Source organism: Hemiscyllium ocellatum, chromosome 18 (genome assembly GCF_020745735.1).
Source record: "Hemiscyllium ocellatum isolate sHemOce1 chromosome 18, sHemOce1.pat.X.cur, whole genome shotgun sequence".
Lineage (NCBI taxonomy): Eukaryota > Metazoa > Chordata > Chondrichthyes > Orectolobiformes > Hemiscylliidae > Hemiscyllium > Hemiscyllium ocellatum.
In genome coordinates this window covers 37972979-37996614 of record NC_083418.1, presented here as the reverse complement: position 1 = coordinate 37996614, position 23636 = coordinate 37972979, and the positions used below count along the sequence as shown (strand labels likewise).

The 23636-nt window shown below is 40.4% G+C and overlaps 1 protein-coding gene across 1 annotated transcript in view; it reads right to left on the bottom strand.

The window, feature by feature from the left end:
• LOC132824421 (ATP-sensitive inward rectifier potassium channel 11-like) overlaps positions 1-23636 on the bottom strand; it is a 40732-nt gene that overhangs the window by 15454 nt on the left and 1642 nt on the right. The gene's annotated exons all lie outside the window — the stretch shown is intronic.

The window sequence follows — 23636 nt, the reverse complement described above, 5'->3', positions numbered from 1 at the left end:
TTTCCAACATCTCTAATAATATCTCTTGAGTTATCCTTCCTTTTTGCTTTTTACAGGGGTGGCACGGTGGCTCAGTGGTTAGCACTTTGGACTCACCAGGGACCTGGTTTCGATTCCAGCCTCGGGCAACCATCTGTGTGGGTTTCCTCCCACAGTCCAAAAATGTGCAGTTCAGGTGAATTGGCTATGCTAAATTGCCAACAGCATTCAGGATTTGTAGGTTAGGTGCATTAGTTGGAGTAAATTTAGACGAATGGGTTTGGGTGGGTTACTTTTCAGAGGGTCAGTGAGGACTTGTTGGGCCGAATGGCCTGTTTCCACACTGTAGAGATTTTAATAATTCATTGTCTGCATTGTACTTAAACCTTCCTGCACACATGCTAACCTGCTGCATACCTTTTTATTTACCATTATACTTCCAGTTGTTTTCCCTTTCCCTCCTGCCACCTCACTGACTCACTAGATTAAAATCCTAGTCCTAGTCTCACCATATTCATCCTTTTTACTAGAACACTGGTTCCAGATCGATTCAGGTGGAGACTGTCCCATCAGTGCAGATACCTCCTGTTCCAAAACTGACGCCAATGTCCCATGAAGTGGAACCCCTCTTTCCCACACCACTCCCTTAGACCCGTGGTTACTTCCCTAATTTTCTTATCCTAAACCAATTTGCATGTGGCTCGGGTAGTAATCTGGAGATTATAACCCACGAGGACCAATTCCTTAATTTTGTTCCTGGTTCTTTTGTTCCTAATCCTCAAACAGGTCCTCCTTACTCGCCTTGTTCCCAGTGTGGACCACATAACTGGATCCTCCCCCTCCTGCTCCAATATCTTTTCAAGCCAGTCAGAGATATCCTGCACCCTGGGACCAGGCAGGCAACACACCATGTGGGACTCCCGATCCGGCTTGCAAAGGACACTATCTGTCCCCTAATTATAGAAGCCCTATAAGTGCCACTTGTCTTTTTGCTCTCCCCTCATGGGTTTGTAAAAAAATGTCAGTGTTGAGTCGGTCATCACTGATGGAGATGGAGAGGTCCAGGAAGGGGAGGAAGGTGTCAGAGATGGTCCAGGTGAATTTAAGGTTGGAGTGGAATGTGTTGGTGAAGCTGATGAACTATTCAACCTCCTCGTGGAAGGATGAGGTGGTGCAGATGCAATTATCAATGTAGCAGAGGAAAAGGTGGGGAGTGGTACTGGTGTAACTCCGGAAGATGGATTGCTGTCCACTTCCTCTGCTCCAAGCCCAACCTCACCATCAAACCAGCAGACAAAGGGGGTGCAGTGGCAGTTTTGCGTACTGACCTCTACACCGCTGAAGACAGGTGCCAACTCGAAGACATCTCCTCCTACCACCCCCTCGACCATGACCTCACCCCCCCATCACCAAACTATCATCTCCCAGACCATACACAACCTCATCACCTCAGGGGATCTCCCATCCACAACTTCCATCCTCATAGTTTGGGAACCCTGCACCACCCGGTTCTACCTCCTACCCAAGATCCACAAACGTGACTACCCTGGCCGACCCATCATCTCGGCCTGATCCTATCCCACCAAATTCATCTCCACATACCTCAATACTGTCCTATCCCCTCTGGTCCAGGAACTCCTCACATACGTTCGGGACATTACCCATGCCCTCCACCTCTGCCAAGGCTTCTGTTTCCCCGGCCCCCAATGCCTCATCTTCACCATGGACATCCAGTCCCTCTACACGTCCATTTGCCATGACCAGGGCATCCAAGCCCTCCGTTTTTTCCTCTCTCAACGTTCCCACCAGTATCCTTCCACTGGCACTCTTATTCGTTTGGCTGAACTGGTCCTCACTCTCAACAGTTTCTCCTTCGAATCATCCCACTTCCTCCAGATGAAAGAGGTAGCCATGGGCACCTGCATGGGCCCCAGCTATGCCTGTCTCTTTGTCAGCTATGTAAAACAGTCCATCTTCCTGAGCTAAACCCCACCTTTTCTTCCTCCACATTGATGACTGCATCAGCGCCCCCTTGTGCTCCCACGAGGAGGTTGAACAGCTCATCAACTTCACCTAAAATTCACCTGGACCACCTCTGGTACCTCCCCCCCCTTCCTGGACCTTCCATCTCCATCAACAATGACCAACTCAACTCTGACAATTTTTCAAACCCATCAACTCCCACAGCTACCTGGATTACACCTCCTCCCACCCTACCTCCAGCAAAAATGCTATTCCATATTCCCAATTCCTCTACCTCCACTGCATTTGCTCCCAGGAGGACCAGTTCCACCCCAGAACACACCAGATGGCCTCCTTCTTTAAAGACCACAATTTCCCCTCCCACGTGGTTGAAGATGCCCTCCAATGCATCCTCTCTGCCCTCAAACCCCACCCCTCCAACCACAACAAGGACAGAACCCCCCGGTCCTCACCTTCTACCCCACCAACCTCCACATAAATAGCATCATCTACTGACATTTCTGCCACATTCAAAAGGACCCCACCACCAGTGATATATTTCCCTCCCCCACCCCATCTACTTTCCGCAAAGACCATTCTCTCAGCGACCATCTCGTCAGGTTCACACCCACTCCCCATCCCAACAACCCACCCTTCCCTCCTGGCACATTCCTCTGCCACTGCAGGAATTACAAAACCTGCACCCACACCTCCCCCCTTACCTCCATCCAAGACACCAAAGGAGCCTCCCACATACATCAAAGTTTCATCTGCACTTCCATACATCATTTATTGTATCCATTCCTTCTGATGTGGTCTCCTCTACAATTGGGAGATCAGACACCTTCTCGCAGAGCACTTCAGAGAACACCTCCAGGACACCCGGACCAATCAACCCCACCATCCTATGGCCGAACATTTCAACTCCCCCTCCCACTTTGCTAAGGACATGCAGATCCTGGGTCTCCTCCATTGCTACTCCTTCACTACCCAATGCCTGAAGAAAGAATGCCTCATCTTCTGCTTCGGGACCATTTAAACCCATAACATCAATGTGGATTTCACCAGTTTCCTCATTTCTCCTCCCACCTCACCCCAGTTTGAACCTTCCAATTCAGCACCGTCCTCATGACCTGTCCCAATTGTCAAGCTTCCTTCCCAACTATCCGCTCCAACCTCCTCTCGGATCTCTACCACCATGCACCTATTGCCCTCTCAGCTACCTTCTCCCCAGCCCCACTCCCTCCTATTTATCTCTCCACCCCCGAGGCTCCCAGCCTCATTCCTGATGAAGGGCTTTGGCCCGAAAAGGCGATTTTCCTGCTCCTTGAATGCTGCCTGACCAGCACCACTCTAATCTTGAGGGGCTGAATGGTGACTCATGCTCCTTTTTCTTATGTTTTTATGTTTTGCCTTCATTAAACAATCCAAATTCTAAAAATGATAATTATATATTTTACAAACTTTTCAACATATCAACTTGTCTTCACGATAATATAAATGTATCTTTAAGAATAGTATTTTTCTATAGAAGTTTCTTCATAATGCTATTTCTATGATTCATTACCAAAAGTAAGATTTTTGCATTGAACTTGTGATTTTCACATCAACTATGTTTTGATCACAGTGTTTGTTTTCCCCTTTATGTGCTTGCTGTACTGTTATGTTTCCAGCTATATGAATGATTCTAATTCAAGTCTAAGCCTTCAAAAAATATAACTGAGTTTTCATTATGGAATCATTCAAAAAAATTAAAAGGTGTACACTGCGTAAACTCCCCATACACTCCCCGTGTCTGCATGGGTTTTCTCCGGGTGCTCCAGTTTCCTCCCACAGTCCAAAAATGTGCAGGTTAGGTGAATTGGCCGTGGGAAATTGCTCCAACCGTAACAAGGACAGAACCCCCGGTGCTCACCTTTCACCCTACCAACCTTCGCATAAACCAAATCATTTGCCGACATTTCCGCCACCTCCAAACAGACCCCACCACCAGGGATATATTTCCCTCCCCACCCCTTTCCGCCTAGCACAAAGACCATTCCCTCCGTGACTACCTGGTCAGGTCCACGCCCCCCAACAACCCACCCTCCCGTCCTGGCACCTTCCCCTGCCACCACAGGAATTAGCAAAACCTGTGCCCACACCTCCTCCCTTACCTCCATCCAAGGAGCCTTTCACATCCAAAGTTTTATCTGCACATCCACCAATATCATTTATTGTAACCGTTGCTCCCGATGCGGTCTCCTCTACATTGGAGAGATTGGACACCTCCTAGCAGAGCACTTTAGGGAACATCTCTGGGACACCTGCACCAATCAACCACACCGCCCTATGGCTTAACATTTCAACTCCTCCTCCCACTCTGCCGAAGACATGCAGGTCCTGGGCCTCCTTCACCGCCGCACCCTCACCACCCAACGCCTGGAGGAAGAACACCTCATCTTCCGACTCGAAACACTTCAACCCCAGGGCATCAATGTGAACTTCACCAGTTTCCTCATTTCCCCTTCCCCCACCTCACCCCAGTTCCAACTTCCAGCTCAGCACTATCCCCATGACCTGTCCTACCTGCCTATCTTCTGTTTCACCTATCCACTCCACCCTCCTCTCTGACCTATCACCTTCATCCCACCCCCATCCACCCATTGTACTCTTTGCTACTTTCCCCCACCCTCCTCCCTGACCTATCACTTTCATCCCCACCCCCACTCACCTATTATACTCTATGCTACTTTCTCCCCATCCCCACCCTCCTCTCATTTATTTCTCCACCCTTCAGGCACTCTGCTTGTATTCCTGATGAAGGGCTTTTGCCTGAAACATCGATTTTCCTGCTCCTCGGATGCTGCCTGAACTACTGTGCTTGTCCAGCATCACTCTACTCCAGAATCTGATTTCCAGCATCTGCAGGCATTGTTTTTATCCAGCTACTCATTTCAATAATGTTATTATTCACGATGAACTTAATCTGTTTCCTCACCCTGAGCTCTGTTCTTGAGATTGCAGCTGTAAGGATGTTGCTTTGCATCCATAATTTAATATCATGTATAACCAAATTTAATATCCAGAATTTAATATCCTTAATTTAATATCCATAATTTAGTCTTTGCACCCATAATTTAATATTATAAATAGCCAAATGTAAACAAATGGCTTATGTGTACGAATAAACTTAGGAGCTTGTAATAGCCTTGGTCAATGACTTTCATAAGTTTCTGGAATTATAGAATATTATGCTACCTAAGCTTTAAAACACCTCTTTATTATCCAAACTGGGACTTTTACTTTTGAATTTTCAATTCTGATGCATTCTGTAATTGTTTTGATACTTTTATTTCTTTATGTATTTCTTTCACTTCCATCATATACTTTTCTCCTGAATATCACGGCCATAATTTTTAACAATATATTTACCTGACCTACCTGCTGATTGTTCATCTTGTCTGGAATACTCGCTATATAATTCAAACCATTTGGTCTCCTTTTAATGTGATAAAGTGCAATGAACCTCCATTTTAATGGTTTCCCAAACTCAAGTAATTGAGCTAATATCTTGTCTTCAGCAACAACATATCAAACTTTAGCCTGTTTACCTGCTGCAGTTTTCATTGCTTGTGGAGCACTTTTCAAAGTACTCTTCGACGAACTCCAAAGATTTGGTTAGTTTCTATGAAGCTTGAAACATAAGGCGGAAGTATTGTGACTGGGTCTTCTGTTTAATTATTTTAAGGGATCCTGTTGCTTCATGCCTATGTATCAGTTTAAAAAGACTGAATACTGTGGACTCATTATAGGCATTTCTAATGGCAAACACGAATAAAGCATTAGGACATACTTGACAGTAAAGTCAAATTATTTGTTTTCAATTTTGGATGCTATTTTTTTCAATGTTCCTTGAGATTATGGATGATAAGATAAAATGTAACATATCTTGTAAATATTGAACTCTTTTGCACTTTCACTTTTACCAAAATTTTCCATGAAGGCACTGCCTCAGGAAATCTCGTGACACATCCAAAACTGTTAAAAGATACAGATTCTCATTCCTGGATTTAGGTTGGGGTCCAATATAATCTGTTAAGATGTCACTAAACAGTTCCTTAAGAGATGGCATAAAAAATTAAAGGCAAAGTTTTAATTCCTGTGTGGTGTTTGTCCACTCCCTAACATGTCTGGCATTGTCTTGCATGATTTGGCCACATCTTTGCATAATCTTGGCCAATAGAAATATTTTATTAACAATATATTTACCTTTGTTTTCCTAATGCCTAAGTGACTTCCCATTGGAAATTTGTGAACCACTCATAAAATTTTGACATGGTACTCAAATGGGATTACACCTATGAACTACTGCTCTTTCTTCATTGGCTGATATTTAAGTCGTCTCCACTTTTTCATTTATACATTGACTTTTAAATAATAAAACGCGGAAATTGGTTCTGTTCCAATTTCTGAGTGGGCTACTTGATATAACTCTCAATTCAGAATCAGTGTTGGATTTCTATTAAAGATACTGGACTAAACTTCTTAGCATTGTTCTCTTTTCCATTCTTCTTTTCATTTCCTTTTTGAAATTAGTATCCAAATTTGAGTTTCCAAATTGTCCCCTTGCTTATAGACTTATTTCCTTCCTGTCTAATTCTATGGGTCTGAGGTCTAATCACAATACAAACAGGAAACAATCCAGAATGTTTCTCCCCTAAAATTTCTCTTTTTAAAAATCTCTGCTGGTTGTTCCATCGCCTTTGATGAGGCCAATACTTTTGGACCAGTCATTACCCAAGATAAAATCAATTCTTTCTACAATGATTTGATTCACTATGCAAAAGATGAATTCTCCATTTATTAAGTCATTCTTTAATCTGAATCTGTAGTCTCTTAATTCTGAGAATTTGCTCTCTAGTCTGAGACTTTTCCAAGAGGGGAAAGATCCTGTTACCATTTACCCTATCAAACCCTTCATAGCAGGGATTATCTTAGTGAACATGCTCTGAACTAGCTCAAATGAAATATATTTTCTTAAACAAGGGGACCAAAACTGCACACAGTACTTCAGATATGGTATTGCCAGCACCTTGTACAGTTGCAGTTAAATTTCCCCACTCTATACTTCACTCCGTTGAAATAAAGGCCAACATTCCATTAGCCTTCCTGATTACCTGCTGCACCTGTGTGCTAGTTTTCTATGTTTTGTGAACAAGTAATCCCAAGTTCCTTTGTGTTGCAGTTTTCTGTAGTTTTCATTTTTGTTCTCCTTTCCAAAACATTTTCCCACATTGTACTCCATTTGTCAAATGTTTGTCCATTTACTTAACCCATCAATATCTCTCTGTAAACTGTTTGTATCCCTCTTGCAACCTCCCTTTTCACTAAATTTGGCTAAAGTATATCGGTTTCCTTCCGCCAACAACTGAGGTTCCAGCACTGATCTCTGTGTAAACCCACTGGTCACAAGTCACCAACCTGAGAAAGAATTCCTTATCCCCACTCGCTGTTTCCTGCCCTATGAACAAATTCTCTGTCCGTGACAATACATTATCTCCAAATGCATGGGCTCATGCCTTATGACTGAACATTTTGTGAGGTACCTTATTAAATACCTTCTGGAAGTCCAAATACAACACATCTACTAGTTTCCCTCTAACCACTTTGGTTGACATTCCTCAAAAAACTCTAATAAGTTAGCCAAATATGATTTTCCCTTTATAAACCAAAGAAATGTGGATACTAGAAATCTGAAACAAAAACAAAAATGACAAATTTAGAAAGTCTGACAATATCTATGTCATGAAAGGAGATTTAACATTTTGTGTCCAGTGACCGTTCTTCAGGATAGATTATGAAGGCAGAATTTGAATCAGAAACATTCACACGATGATTACACTTTCAGTGTACATATCATGCACGATTAAATTGTAGCTTTAATTACGACTATGAGACTGAAGGTAAATACTATTATGAGTACAATAGGAGATAAATAAGGTAGATAAAAGATATAGAGGAATTTTGTCAAAAGGAAGATAACCACTTTTATTTCAGTGATATAGCTAAACCCATAGCTACAACAGGGATAGAGGAACTATCCAGAGTCTTTTTCTGGCAAAAACAATTATTCCTCTGGAGTGCATTGTTATGGAATACGATAGGCCCCCTCAAAACATTTCAAGAAGGTAGTCCAAACCCTAACTTTTCAGTAGTACATCAACTAGAGCCATAACAATTGTAGGCTATTTATGGGATCTGAATTCATTGCATTCAAGAAGATTCTGGATTTTGTTTTAACGATATGTATTGGAAATAAATAGAATTTTGTGGTGAAGTTTACTGTATGGAATGGACTATCAAAAAATCCTTTGACTGTTGCTAAAACCTTAATGGGATTAGTAGACACCATAATGGATTATTTGAAGTATTTGATTAAGGCTAAGCTGAGAGAGTTAGCAGACTCATAGATGGTACAAAGAAAAGCAAGATTTCATGAGCTGTTTTGAACAGATGTACAGTGGATATTCCAGGAGTGATGCAGCTGGTCAAAACCCCTTGATTTTAACAAAACAGAATTTAATTACAGAGTACCAAATGAAACACACACAAAAAAGAACAGAATACAGAATAACTTAATCTATTCAAAAACCCAAACAAACTATCCCAACTTAATGGTGCTGTTCTAAATGTTTGCAACAGTGCCCATGAACACCCTCTTGGCAAAAAGTAAAATCAGACACAAGTTCTTAGAGGAGAAATGTCAGAGAGATTTTGCATGGAACCTCCTTCCACTATAGCTGTTTCTTTGGATTCCCCAGGTAAAATTGATCAGCAGCTCTGAACAGTGAGACTGCTAAAAACCAAAATAAACCAGAGAAAAGCTGAGCTAGGAGAACTGCCACTCTCCTTTCATTGTACTTGAAAGCAGATTTCCTGAGGCAGTATGTGTTATCTGTCATCAAATTTGCCCTAAAAACCATTCAGACTGGACAAATCAGAACCTGTGTCTTTATGACTCCTTTAAAAAATGACTAAGGACATCATATCTTTATTAAAGAAGTAGCATCGTCACAGCATTGAAATGGAATTCCCTTCCTAAGGGCATTGTGGGTTAACCGACAGCATGTGAACAGCAGCAGTTCAAGACATTCCTGATGAAGGGCTTATGCCTGAAACATCGATTCTCCTGTGCCCTGGATGTTGCCTGGCCTGCTGTGCTTTCCCAACGCCACACCTTTCAGTTCAAGAAGGCAGCTAACCATCACCTTCTCGAGGGCAACTAGGTACAGGAATTAAATGCTGGCCATAAAAAGATGTTTTGATAAATGGAAAAAGAAGAGGTTTGTGCGAAATGGAAAAAGAAGAGAATATATCCTCTTTTCTTTACACAAAGTGCACTTAGAATATGGCTTCATGTCTGGAACAGTGATAGTTGAAATTATTCAAAATTACCCATGGCTGCGGTTGACAACTCATAGGGAATTATATGGATGGACCAAAGATGCTAGTAGTGGAGTGCAAATCTCCAGCCAGAACTATAAAAATTTTAAACATCCCAGCTTATGAAATCTTGCTTTTCTTTGTATCATCTATGTGTCTGCTAACTCTCTCAGCTTAGCCTTAATCAAACACTTCAAATAATCCATTATGGTGTCTACTAATCTCATAAAGGTTTTAGCAACATTCAAAGGACTTTTTGATAGTCCATTCTATACAATAAACTTCACCACAAAATTCTGTTTATTTCCAATACATTTCATTAAAACAAAAACCCAGAATCTCCTTGAATTCAATGAATTCAGATCCCATAAACAGCTTACAATTGTTATGGCTCTAGTTGATGAACTACTGGACAGGCAGATTATTAAATGAAACCTGGCTTGATCGTTCACTTGTTTTTTTCTCAGTTCGTGAATGTAGTATTTAGTCATTGAAATATAAGCTGCAAATTTTCTTAACAATGGAACATATAATTATTGCTTAGCAGAAAACAACTGACTCCAGCTATAAATACACACAGAGTCATAGAGTTGTACAGCACGTAAACAGACTCTTCAGTCCAACCAGTCCATGCTGAACTTAATCTCAAATAAACTAGTTCCACCTGCCTGCTCCTGGCCCATATCCTTTGAGTCTTTCCTATTCATGTACTTATCTAAATGTATTTTGAAGGTTGTAATTGTGCCCACATCTACCACTTCCTCAGGAAGTTCATTCCACACACAAATCATCCCCTGTATAAAAAATTTGGCCCTCATATCTTTTTTTAAAATCTCTCCCCTTTCACTTTAAAATAAGACCCTCAATCTTGAAAGCCTCCACCTGAGGGAAGAGACAACTACCATTAATTCTATTTATACCACTCATGTCTTTATAAGCTTCTATAAGATCTCAACCTCCTCCAGTGAAAAAATGTCCTAGCCTATCCAGCCTTTCTTTATAACTCAAACCTTCTACACCTGGCAACATCCTGGTAAATTTCTTCTGAACCTCTCCAGCTTAATAATATCCACCAATATCTGGCAACTAGAACTGGACACAATACTCCAGATGGGGCCTCACCAATGTACTGTACAACTTCAACCTTACTTTCCAACAATATACTAAAAGGACTGAATAATGAAGGCAAGTGAGCTAAACACTTTTTTAACCACACTGTCTATGTGTGATACAAACTTCAAAGAATTATGTGCCTGAACCCTTAAATGCCTCTGCTCTAGAATACGACCCAAGGCTCTGCCGTTTATTGTCTAAGTACCCCTGTTGGTCATACCAAAATGCAATACCTCTTACTAGCCATCTATCATTTTTCAGCCCATTCACCCATTTGATCAAGATCCCTTTGTGATCTTAGGAAACCTGCTTCACTGTCTACTATGCCACTAATTTTGATGTAATCCACAAACTTACTAACCATGCCTTCTATATTCTCAGCCAAATCATTTATATAAATGACAAACAAAAGAAGACTCAAAACTGATCCCCGTAGAACACTGCTGGTGATAGGCCTCCAGTCCAATACAACAACTCTCCACCACCACTCTCTGCGTCTAGCCGTTAAGCCAATTATGTGTCCAATTGACAAGCTCACCCTGAATCCTATGGGACCTAACTTTACTAAGTAGTCTGCAATGCAGAACCTTGTCAAAGGCTTTACTAAAGTCCAAATAAACAACATTTCCTGCTCTGACCACATCAATCTTTTTGGTAATATCCTAAAAAAACTTCATCAAGTTTGTGAGACACAATTTTCCTTGTACAAAGCCATGCTGATGATCTTTAATCATTTTTCCCTCTCTAAATGTCTGTAAATATAATCTTTTAAACTCACAGCACAGTGGTTAGCACTGCTGCCTCACAGCGCCAGAGACCCGGTTTCAATTCTCTCCTCAGGCGACTGACTGTGTGGAGTTTGCACATTCTCCGGGTTTCCTCCCACAGTCCAAAAATATGCAGGTTAGGTGAATTGGCCATGCTAAGTTGCCCATAGTATTAGGTGCAGGGGCAAATGTAGGGGAATGGGTCTGGGTGGGTTGCGGGTCGGTGTGGACTTGTTGGGCCAAAGGGCCTGTTTCCACGCTGTAAGTAATCTAACCTAATTTACCCATAACCGAAGTTGGACTCATAGGTGTATAGTTTCCCAGTTTCTCCTTATAATCTTCTTAAACAAAGATACAACATTAGCCACCCTCAAGTCATCAGACACCTCACCCATTATTTTTGATGATGCAAATATTTCTGCAAGGGATTTCACAATTTCCTCCCTTACTTCTCATAATTAGACCTGATCCTGGAGATTTATCCACCTTTATATTCCGTATGACCGCCATAACTTCCTCTTCTGCAATATGGAAAGTCAAGGATAATAGTGGGAAGTTGCATGTGGAGGCTGAAGAGATTGGGGAGACACTGAATGAATACTTTTCATCAGTATTCTCTCAGGAACAGGACATTGTTGCTGATGTGAATATTGAGTCACAATTAATTAGAATGGATGGCTTTGAGGTATGTAGGGAAGAGGTGTTGGAAATTCTGGAAAGAGTGAAAATAGATAAGTTCCCTGGGCCTGATGGCATTTATCCTAGGATTCTCTGGGAAGCAAGGGAGGAGATTGCAGAACCGTTGGCCTTGATTTTTATGTCCTTGTTGTCTACAGGAATAGTGCCAGAAGACTGGAGGATAGCAAATGTGGTTTCCTTATTCAAGAAGGGGAGTAGGGATAACCCTAGTAATTATAGGCCGGTGAGTCTCACTTCTGTTGTGGGCAAAGTCTTAGAGAGAATTGTAAGGGATAGGATTTATGAACATCTGGATAGGAATAATGTGATCAAGGATGGTCAGCATGGTTTTGTGAAGGGCAGGTCGTGCCTCACAAACCTTATTGAATTCTTTGAGAAGGTGACTAAGGAGGTGGACAAGGGTAAAGCAGTAGATGTAGTGTATATGGATTTTAGTAAGGCTTTTGATAAGGTTCCCCATGGTAGGCTACTGCAAAAAATACGGAGGTATGGCATTGAGGGTGCGTTTGAGGTTTGGATTAGGAATTGGCTGGCTGGAAGAAGACAGAAGGGTAGTAGTTGATGGTAAAGGTTCATCTTGGAGTGCAGTTACGAGCGGTGTTCCGCAAGGATCTGTTTTGGGACCATTGTTGTTTGTCATTTTTATAAATGACCTGGAGGAGGGGCTAGAAGGTTGGGTGAGCAAGTTTGCGGATGATACGAAAGTCGGTGGAGTTGTTGACAGTGAGAAAGGATGTGGCAGGTTACAGCGGGATATAGATAAGCTGCAGAGCTGGGCAGAAAGGTGGCAAGTGGAGTTCAATGTAGCTAAGTATGAAGCGATTCACTTTGGTAAGAGTAACAAGAAGATGGAGTACTGGGCTAATGGTTGGATACTTAGTTGTGTGGATGAGCAGAGGGATCTTCGTGTCCATGTACACAGATCTTTGAAAGTTGCCACCCAGGTAAATAGTGCTGTGAAGAAGGCATATGGCGTACTGGCTTTTATTGGTAGAGGAAATGAGTTCTGGAGTCCTGAGGTCATGTTGCAGTTGTATAAGACTCTGGTGCGGCCGCATCTGGAGTACTGTGTGCAGTTTTGGTCGCCATACTATAGGAAGGATGTGGAGGCACTGGAACGGGTGCAGAGGAGGTTTACCAGGATGTTGCCTAGTATGGTAGGAAGATTGTATGAGGAAAGGCTGAGGCACTTGGGGCTGTTTTCATTGGAGAAAAGAAGGTTTAGGGGTGACTTGATAGAGGTACAAGATGATTAGGGGTTTAGATAGAGTTGACCATGAGAATCTTTTTCCACATATGGAGTCAGCTATTACGAGGGGGCATAGCTTTAAATTAAGGGGTGGTAGGTATAGGACAGATGTTAGGGGTAAATTCTTTACTCAGTGAGTCGTGAGTTCATGGAATGCCCTGCCAGTAGCAGTGGTGGACTCTCATTCTTTATGGGCATTTAAACGGGCATTGGCTAGGCATATGGAGGATAGTGGGCTAGTGTAGGTTAGGTGGGCTTGGATCGGCGCAACATTGAGGGCCAAAGGGCCTGTACTGCGCTGTATCTTTCTATGTTCTATGAATTGTTTTTAAATCATCAAAATTTATTTCCTTGTGTTCCCTCGTCTCCATTTCTTTCTCCACAATAAAAAATGACACAAAATACTCATTTAGTATCTCTACCATCTCCTGGGATTCAACACAAAGACAACCTCCTTGATCAGGGACCCTACCCTGTCTCTAGTCACTCTTAATGTACTTGTTGAATCGCTTAGGATTATTCTTAATCTTATCTGCTAATGTTATCTCATTTTTCCTCTTTGCCTTCCTGAGTTCGTTTTTAAGAATGTCCTTACACTCTATACTGACTAAGATATTCAATTGAACCAAGTTGCCCATATCTAAAATAAGATTTTATTTTATTCTTGAGCAGAAGTTCAATATCTTTATTCATCCATTGTTCCTTAACTGTACCACCCTTACCCTTCACTGTAACAGGAAATAATGCCTTTGAACTGTCATCATCACGTTCTTGAAAGCCTCCCACTTGACAGTCGTCCTTTTACCTGCAAACAGTCAATCCAATCAACTTTTGAAAGTTCTGTCTCATTCCATTATGATTTGCCTCACTCCAATTAAAACTTTAACTTTTATAGAAGGCTTATCCTTTTCCATAAGTTCGATTCCAACCCAGGTTCAATAAACATTTTGAAACTAGTAGAATTATTACAATTAGAAAGATTTTAACTTTCAATCTGTTTCCCAATTCTATCTGTTACAGGGAATATTCAGAATAATTACACACCTATCTCAATTTTTAAAATCTCCTACCTGATATCCTCCAGTCTCTCTGTTTGAACTGTACAGGCATGTTTGTAATTCCTCTTTGAGTGTGATGGCCTGAACCTTTCACTGTTGATGATCTAAATTTTTGTCAATTCTAACAACGTAAGGATTTCTATCCCAAATTCTCCTGGCTTGGAAAACTTGATAAACTAGGGAGAATAGCACTGCTCCTGCAGTGACTGATTTCCCCTGAACAAAAGTGAACCAAATGAAATGATTTGAACCAAAACTTGCCAGGAGAGAAAAATAATGCAACTCTTGATTCTTCTCCACTAAATTCTGGAATTCTTGCTTTGAAGTCAAAATAAAATGAATGGCTTAGCATATTTATGCTGCCTGTCATAAGTCTAAATGTATCAACGCCACATTTCATTAGTACACCAGGAGTGTTCATAAGCCTTTGTTTACAGTCACATGTCTTCTTGGAACAAGTGCATTTAGATCACTGTTCCAGAATGGCTCTCTGACCTTTCAGAATAAAACCATCACAACACTAACATGCATCCATATGACACTCTGTTTTAAAACACCCCAAATTAAGAACAGCTTCTTCCCCAGCCTTTTGAATGTACAACTCAAATGTTAATTTTGATCTCTCTCTCTCTGTGCACCTTCTCTGCTGTCATTACATTGTAATCTGCACTCTTTTCTGCTACCCTAATGCACTTTGTAAGAGATGATCTGTCTCTAAAGCGTGCAAAACAACATTTTTCACTCAAACTCCTAAAAACAATTTCACACAACTTTCAGCACACTCCCTTTGTCTTTTTTTGAGCTTCTGTCTCTTCTCCTTTTGATTTCATTTGGAAAGCACATCTTTTTCTGTCTCTTGAAACTCCTACTGTCTCTCTTACTAAACCTTTCTTGTCTCCTCCTTTCCAGCACTATCTGCCATTTTAAGGCTAGAGTGATTGTTTTGTGTAAAGGATTTCAGTTAGGTTTTATTTCTGACTTTGCTATTCTGAGTAGAGACAAAGGGTCAAGTGCTCAAACTGTATCTAGAATTCCTCATATCTTTAGAAAGTACTTCTTCCAGCTACAAAATGCAAAGCAAGAGAAACTAAGCTAGAGTCTTGTCGATAAATTTTTCCTTTCCTACATCCATCTTTGTGATATAACTTGCCCTAATGTTTTTTTAGATTAGACTTACAGTGTGGAAACAGGCCCTTCGGCCCAACAAGTCCACACCGACCCGCCGAAGCGAAACCCACCCATACCCCTACATTTACCCCTTACCTAACACTACGGGCAATTTAGCATGGCCAATTCACCTGACCCGCACATCTTTGGACTGTGGGAGGAAACCGGAGCACCCGGAGGAAACCCACGCAGACACGGGGAGAACGTGCAAACTCCACACAGTCAGTCGCCTGAGTTGGGAATTGAACCCGGGTCTCTGGCGCTGTGAGGCAGCAGTGCTAACCACTGTGCCACCGTGCCGCCCACAATGTTAGATCAAAAGATTTTGTTATAGTTGTTTCTTTCTAAAAATAATTTCAGCCATGGAATTTTTTACTCTTTGGTTTCCTAAAGTTTTGTCTCTGGTCTTTTTTCTTTGCATTTTGATCAAATAATATTCATGTGCAATCATTTATCTCAGATATGAGACCAGGATTTTGGTCTTAGACGAGAGAGGGGTGAATTTAACTATTTTTATTGTTTCTCATCTATCTGTAAAGGAATTGGTGATTATTTTTGTTATTGTTGTTGTTTTCCATTTCAAAATAGGCATGGTATCCCATACTGTGTATATTTAAAAATTAACCACTACAAATTCCTGAGTATAAAAACAAAGTATTATTTCTTAATACATTCAAAACCTCCAGGAATGGTTCAGACCCACATTTACACACAACTTATAAATTAAGAATTAACTTAAAATCAAGGATGTTGGCATTAATTCAACTGTATTTGAGAGACTAATAAGTAGATGGACAATAGAGGTCCTACCTGTACACAAAAAAAACCCTCCCAAGAGCTCAAATGCAGCAGAAATTAAAGGTACACTGATTCACTTTGCTGTTAAGTATAGGATTCTTACTGGATCGCAGACCTTTCAGAGATATGAAGACCAGAGGTCACAATTTGCGATTCCAGGAGTTGCTTCTGTGGTTTTCCCTTCCGGTGTTACCAGCAGAATGAGAAGAAAATTGAAAAAGTTAAACAAAAGAGCAGCTTCATTCAGGTGGCTCTTGGGTTGTCATCTTAGTTAATGTGTTTGCTTTGACAACCCATCATCCATTGTGTACTATAGAAGATAACTAAGAGGTCATTAGCATCAAGATTAAATTAAATGTAATGTGTTTTGATGTGTTTCTTTCAAAGCAGACATAGCTGTTATGATGCATTGTTTGGGCTTCCTTTGCATAACCTTGTCTGGAATGCTCATACAAATGGTGGTGCAATATTCCAGAAAGATTATGCTTTTTTTACGGAAAAAAAAACTGCAGATGCTGGAATTCAAGGTAGACAAGCAGGATGCTGGATGAACACAGCAAGCCAGGCAGCTGACTTCTCCACCTCCTGATCCTTGTCTACCTTATTTCAAGTTATTACCGTAAATTTCTATAAGCAGCCAACTTGGCCATTCTCTGTTCGAAATTAAGTGTTTTCTATCCACCAAGAGTCTGTTTTCTTTTAAAATGATGTAATTTTCAAAATAAAAAATATTTTGGATCTTTCATTATGCTGCTGTGCATGATAGCAGATTACTTCTACCAATACTTTGGTGGGCTGATGTTTTAACAACCAGTAGAAAGATCAGGGTGAGATAAATTACATTTTTCCCTTTTGTGAGTTCTATCCCTACCTAGAGCAAACTCAGTCTGGCTGGTATGTCTTTTAGGACTTGTCCAGCTCAGTGGTGCTACTTGGTAATGGTTATGAAAGATCCCCAATTATTGTACATTGTGCCCTTGCCACCATCACTGCGTCTTCCAAATTGTGCTCAACATGGAGTAATAATTTGTCAGCTGATGGATGCAGTAGGAGATAATGAGCTTAAAGCTTTCTTGCTAATATTGGACCGGTTATCAGGAAATGTCATGTGATCTGGAGTCAATGTTGAGTTGATTCAGACCTCACTCAGTTTTGGTTACTCACCGTCTGTTAGGGGTTGTTTGATATTATTTGGATTTATTCTTTGAAATATCTGAGTCTGTTACACCTTGTAATGTGTCCCTCAGTATCTGTCAGAGTCTGTCTTGTACTGTTTGGGTCCGTTAGACATTGCTAGGATCCATTTGGTTTCTCAGTATTTATTTGGAGTATTTGGATCTGTCAGAGTTCATAAACATCAGAGTTGTCTGTTTGCGTCTGTTAGTCTCTGGAAGGTGATGTTGAATTCATCTTGATTACTTGCTGCAGTGCATCCTGTAGATGACATACAATGCTGCAACTGTGCATCAGTGGTGATTAAATGACTATTAGAGCGGTGGATGGGTTGCTGATCAGACAGCTCTGTCTTTGATTTCTCTCTAAATATAGACTATAAACAGAAATATTTCATATGCTATTTTCTTCGCTTCCAGGTGAACACTTTTTTTCACACACTATTTTTCCCATTGAGTAAAGGTGGGGAGGTGGTGTTGCTGAACGACAGGCTGAACACTCCTTTGCAGCTATTGAGATGTAACATGGGACTTGAACTCAAAGGTAGAGTCAGTATCACTAAGCCACTTGGCTTCATATGATTTATCACGTGATGTTTGCTGACTCCCAAAACAATTCTGTGAAATGCACAGGATTCAGGTCAATCAGTGACTTTGACCACTTTTGATAAGCTTGCAAATTGCTGCCAAAGAAATTATCCCAACTTGGGGCCTTGTCATTTGATCATATCCAGGTAGATAATAGACATCGCAACCAAAGAAACAAACGATATACCGTTAATAATTTTATTAGAACATATAATATTTATTCAAATTAAATGACATCAATTTCTGGTAATATGAAAGCTCCATCCAATTGACATTTGAATATATAATTGCCCTGGGGAGACCTCTACAGTCAGCTCACTTGTAAAGAATATTACCGTTGAATTTCCAAGAAAACATTTATATAATCTTAGGGGTTAACTTCTTACATTTTTTGAGCATTACAAAATATTAAGCTTTAAAAATTAACAAAGGCAGTAATCTATTTTTCCACACAGAACTAGTGCTGAGATATTATGATATGTATAGTTAGGTGTTTATGATCTCTTTATAATAATCTATAATTGTCTTTAATCACTTTACTCTTGGCAAATAGTCCTGATTCAAAAGTTACAGATAAATAAATCATTGAAAAAATGCATCTTTGTGTATGAGTTAGGTTTGATGCCTCTGCGAAAGAAAAAAAATGCATTTATTTAGCTCCTTTTATGATCTCAAAGCAATTTACAGCCAACAAAGTGTCATCATTGGTCTAATTTAGGCAACACAGCAGTTTTTTGTACACAGCAGGATCACAAAAAAGGACCGTGATGATGACCTCATCATCTATTCTTCAGTTATATTGATTCAGGGATAAATATTAACTCAGATCTCAAAGATCACCCTCATACTCTTTGAAAGAATAATCAGATTTTACATCCATCTTGGAGGGAAGTCAGCACTGCACTTTATCATGTCTTCTGAACAATAACATCACTGACATTGCAGCAGCCTGTCAATCCTGCATTTGAATGCCAGCCTAGATTATTGTTGAGTTTCTGAAGTGGGATTTGAACTTGCAAGCTTCTGATTCAGGCAAGAGTCTTAACAACTTAATCACTGCAGACACTAAGTACGAATTCTATGTTGTGCATTCTTGATTCGATTAACAACTTGTCCATTTCAGTGGTCAACATTCATTAATCTGATATAATGAAAGTTGCTTTGTATCTATGACCATAATAAACTAATCTTCTTTATTTATTTGCAACCCATCTTCAGCCTTTGACAGTTGACCACAAAACCATTCTCTGTCCTCTTGTCATCCAGCCAGGTGATCTCTCACCATTGACAGCCAGAAAATCATCTTCCTCTGCTGCATCATTGTTCCTTTAAGTCTATTTCTCATTTGCAAACTGTCCTTTTGCAACACCACCTGAAAGTGCTGGATCAATTTCCACATGTATGCTGATAACACACAACTCTACCATGCCACCATGTTGCAACATCTCCGCACTAACTTTAAATGGTCATCCTGACAATTCTACATTCCATAATGGATGAACAGAAATTTTAATCCATTAACTATAAAAGAGGTGCCAAAGCCATTTTTTATTTGTTTCTGTCATATACTCAATAGCCTAGCCATCAACCTTTATCCTTCTTCTTGACAATTGTTTGATGCTGAACCAGACAGTTCATAACTTTAAGTCATACTTGGTACCAAAATCAGCTTCTGAAAACGTAACTGAACAATTACAAAGAAATCTTATTTCTATCTCTGTAACCTTACTTGACTTTGCCCCTACCTTAGCTTATTTTCTGCTGAAACTCTTGTTAATTCACTTCTTACATCTGGTAGTGACCAAATTATTACAATGTGTAATAAACTTGGATTTCTTTCTGACCTTCTTAGATCAGAAAAAATGCTGAGCATTACAATGTTCCAATGAAACACCTGTATTGTTTGCTTCATTAATTGCCATGATGGGATTTTTAGAGTGTACAGACTAATACACAATGTGAATAAAGCTAGCGAGGGCCCCTTTCGACAGATGGATAGCTGTAAGTAGCTCCATGGTGAGATTATTTTAAGTCTGCATTTCTTTTGGTATATGAATAGACCTGGGGTGTTCCTCTTTGTAACCCAAAGATGTGCAGGTCCAAAGATGTGCAGGTTAGGAGGATTGGCTGCACTAAATTGTTCAGGGATGTGTAGATTAGGTGCATTAGTCAGGGGTAAATGTAGGATTATAGGGGAGGAGAATGGGTCAGGGTAGTTACTCTTCAGAGAGTCCGCATGGACTTGTTCGGCCGAAGGACCTGTTTCCACACTTTAGGGATTCTGTAACTGACTTGTTTGCCGTTGCACAAACTCCCCCACAGACACGGAATCTGCAATCTCTGCTTGAGAGTGGAGGATTATTGGGGAAATTTTACACTATCGTATTTACATGTTCATGTAAAAAACTAAGGTACTTTTACACATTACTAAACAGTGGAATTTACCCTTGAATTACACATTGCAAATTGAATTTTTTTTAATGTATGTATTCAGCTCGCAAAACAATAGAGGGCGCCATGCACTTCTAACGAGAGCAACTCCAAAGACTCCAACAGAGATTGGCAATTTCGGACGTCATGTCCTCCCGCTTGCACTTTGAATCCGTTAGTTTTAACATAATGTGAGTGAGGAAAGAGAAATTTTAAATTGCAAGCAACAAAATCAAAGGTTGTGAAACCATTTTATTTCTGAGGATTACGGCAATTCTGAAGGGTAATAACAAAAATCGCGAATTATTTGGGATACTTTGGCCATTTTATTGGTAAATATAAATGATAATTTTTTTTCCACAGGTAGAAAATTTGCTTTTGTTTCCTTCTTATAGACTGGCTGTCAGATCGGCAAATTTGCAATGTGTACATTCAAAGGTTTGCCTCGATTTAGCAGATGTTTTGAGTCCACAGTCACAACGAACACTTAGACTGTTTAATGTTTAGTTTTTTGTTCAAGCAAACTGATACAAGCACAAACGTAGTGGTACCGGAGTGAAACGTATTATAGACCAAATGCATGCGATAAGATTATGGTTACAAAATCGATCGAAGTTCTAACGCAACTACTGGAAAGAAAACAAAATGGATATTAGGCAAAGTATTGTAGCTAACATGAAATGACTGGAGTCTTAAAGATTTAACGAAAATTAACCCTAGCTGTGTTCTGTTGAGTAATAAACCATTGACTTCACCAATGCACCCAAGTGAAAAACGTAGTACTGTGGATTGCGAATGATGTACTGTAAATAATAAAATGACTTCGGATTTTTTTTAAGGTAGCACAAAAGCTTTTCTTTCAAAAAGGCTGTTCTGATTTTAATATGGGCGGCGATTATTTTTCTCTCTGGAGCGCCCGTGTCCAACTGGCTTGGTACAAAGTCTGCTCAGATTTTCAGAATGTGTTTCTTAATGTAGGATTCTTAACTGTCATGTTGTCAAATGTTTACACGTGATATGAAATTACGATTTTCTGGATGGTTTCTTAATCTTCCAATGGTTTTAATTCCGACCAAGTTATACATAATGCCCTTACAATCAACATTTTTTTTAAAAAAACATACACTTTTAAATTACAACTCGATACTTGTAGTTAATGCTAACTAGTCAAATATAATTAAATTCCAGTTTCATTTGCAGAACTTGAGCAATTAAATTCCACAATTTTGTCCATTTTCTCATTTAAAAACATAAATGCTGTGGCGTATTTACTCCAAGTTTTTCCTAAAAGTGCTAAATGATCAGAGACATATACACTTTTATGCCAGATTTGAGAAAACACTAGTATTAAGTTCAATGCAATATCAAATACAGAAATTAAATTATCTTTCAGGAGCTTCATAATTGGGCTTTGAAGTTGAGCTATCATGTTTACATTGCTCCAAAACAAAAATTGCCGGTAATACTGCGTCATAATGGTACCCTTTCCATCTGTAGTTTGGTTTCTGCTGGAAAGTCGTCCTTGTATGAACGATTTTAGTTGCAAATCTTCTGATTGTATCTGAACTTGGGGTACTGCACTTGGCTTAGCTTGCTTTGTTTTATGATACACTTCTCCTCCCAAATGGGCGCAGTTTAGATAATTTGGCTCCAGAGCTAAATTCGCAAGGCTTACTTACAATATTTGAGAGTGTCGATGGGACTAGGAAGCATCGCCGTCATTCTGATCTCCGAAAACATACATCAAGTTTAATCGCTGTTGTGTACGCCCTGACTTGCACTCAATTCTTCGCTTCTGTACCCGTTTCAAGAATCAGGGAAATGGCTCCCAAAGTATGTGGGCTCAGTGACTTGGTCAACTTGAGCCCTGAAACTTACGGCCGATTATAAAACAAAACTAACAAATATAGTAATCATGTAATGGGACCCGCAGCGTAGTGGTAGTGTCCCTAATGGCAGAAAAGCCCAGCTCGAGTTCCACCTGGCCCGGAAGATATCTTCTCAAAACTCGCTAACATATCATATATCCCCGAAGAGGCAGTATCACCAAAAACGATATGAACGTCGATGAGTTTCTTCTAATTATCTTATTACATTGAAAGAATTGAAGGAATGACCCCGTAACATTCAATTCTCTGAGGCTCGGGCACCACTTTCTACCTAACACCCTCCCCACTCCCCGAATCCCTCCATCCCATAACGCAGAAAGGTTTTTCTTTAGATTTTTTAAAAACCAACTCTCTCTCTCTCTCTAATCAACTGAAAAAAAGGTAGATTTTACAAATCGCCAATGTTGTGTCCAACAATCAGATTGTTTCGGCTTTCTCTATTGTTTGAACCGAGGAAAGGATTAATGGAAAACGTATTCCACTGACTAATATTTCAGTTGTCTTTTTTTCTTTCGTCCATTTACCTTTCTTTTCCCTAAATTAATGTGTTTATCAGGTCTTCATACCTGCTAGCGTTACATCAATGTCATTCAATTTAACGATATATCTAGGAGAAGTTACCAGTGGAGTTTTATCAACACGGCATCGAATTCACCCTCACCCAGTTTTACATTTATTTTGCATTCTAATCGAGTAGATGCAGAGGTTGAAATGAGAATGGTCGGGAAGGTGCTATTCATGCAACGTGCCCATTCCCATCGCAACGGGGTTGTAAAATCAAAAGGTCTGAGGAAAACTGCTACTCAGAGAGAACCTTACCGCTGCTCTTTAACTCAGCTGTCAAAACAGAAATACAGGGAAAGATGTCCCTTCCGTTTGCATCGAACTCGGCCGTCTATTAGTTGGAGACACACGTGAAAAATGTAATGCTTCAGTGCCTTAGGGTGGGGATGATTAGACCCTATAATTGCTCTATTCCTGATGAAGGGCTTTTGCCCGAAATGTCGATTTTCCTGCTCCTCGGATGCTGCCTGAACTGCTGTGCTTTTCCAGCACCACTCTAATCTCAACTCTGGTTTCCTGCATCTGCAGTCCTCACTTTTGCCTATAGTTGTCGGGCTGGTTGGGTTTCCATCGGGAAAGGGGGTCACACACAGGCTGACTCATCTGCTCTTCGATTCGGCAACCTGCATGACTATACAGCGGTGACAGTATTGCAGCGAAAGCTGACTGAGTCTATCGGGGGCTCTGCGTTCTCCTGAAGTTGAGGCGCGCTGTTGCTGTCTGGTGCAAAAACCCATCCAGTCTCTCTTTGCAAAACTCCGAGGGACTGTTAACTT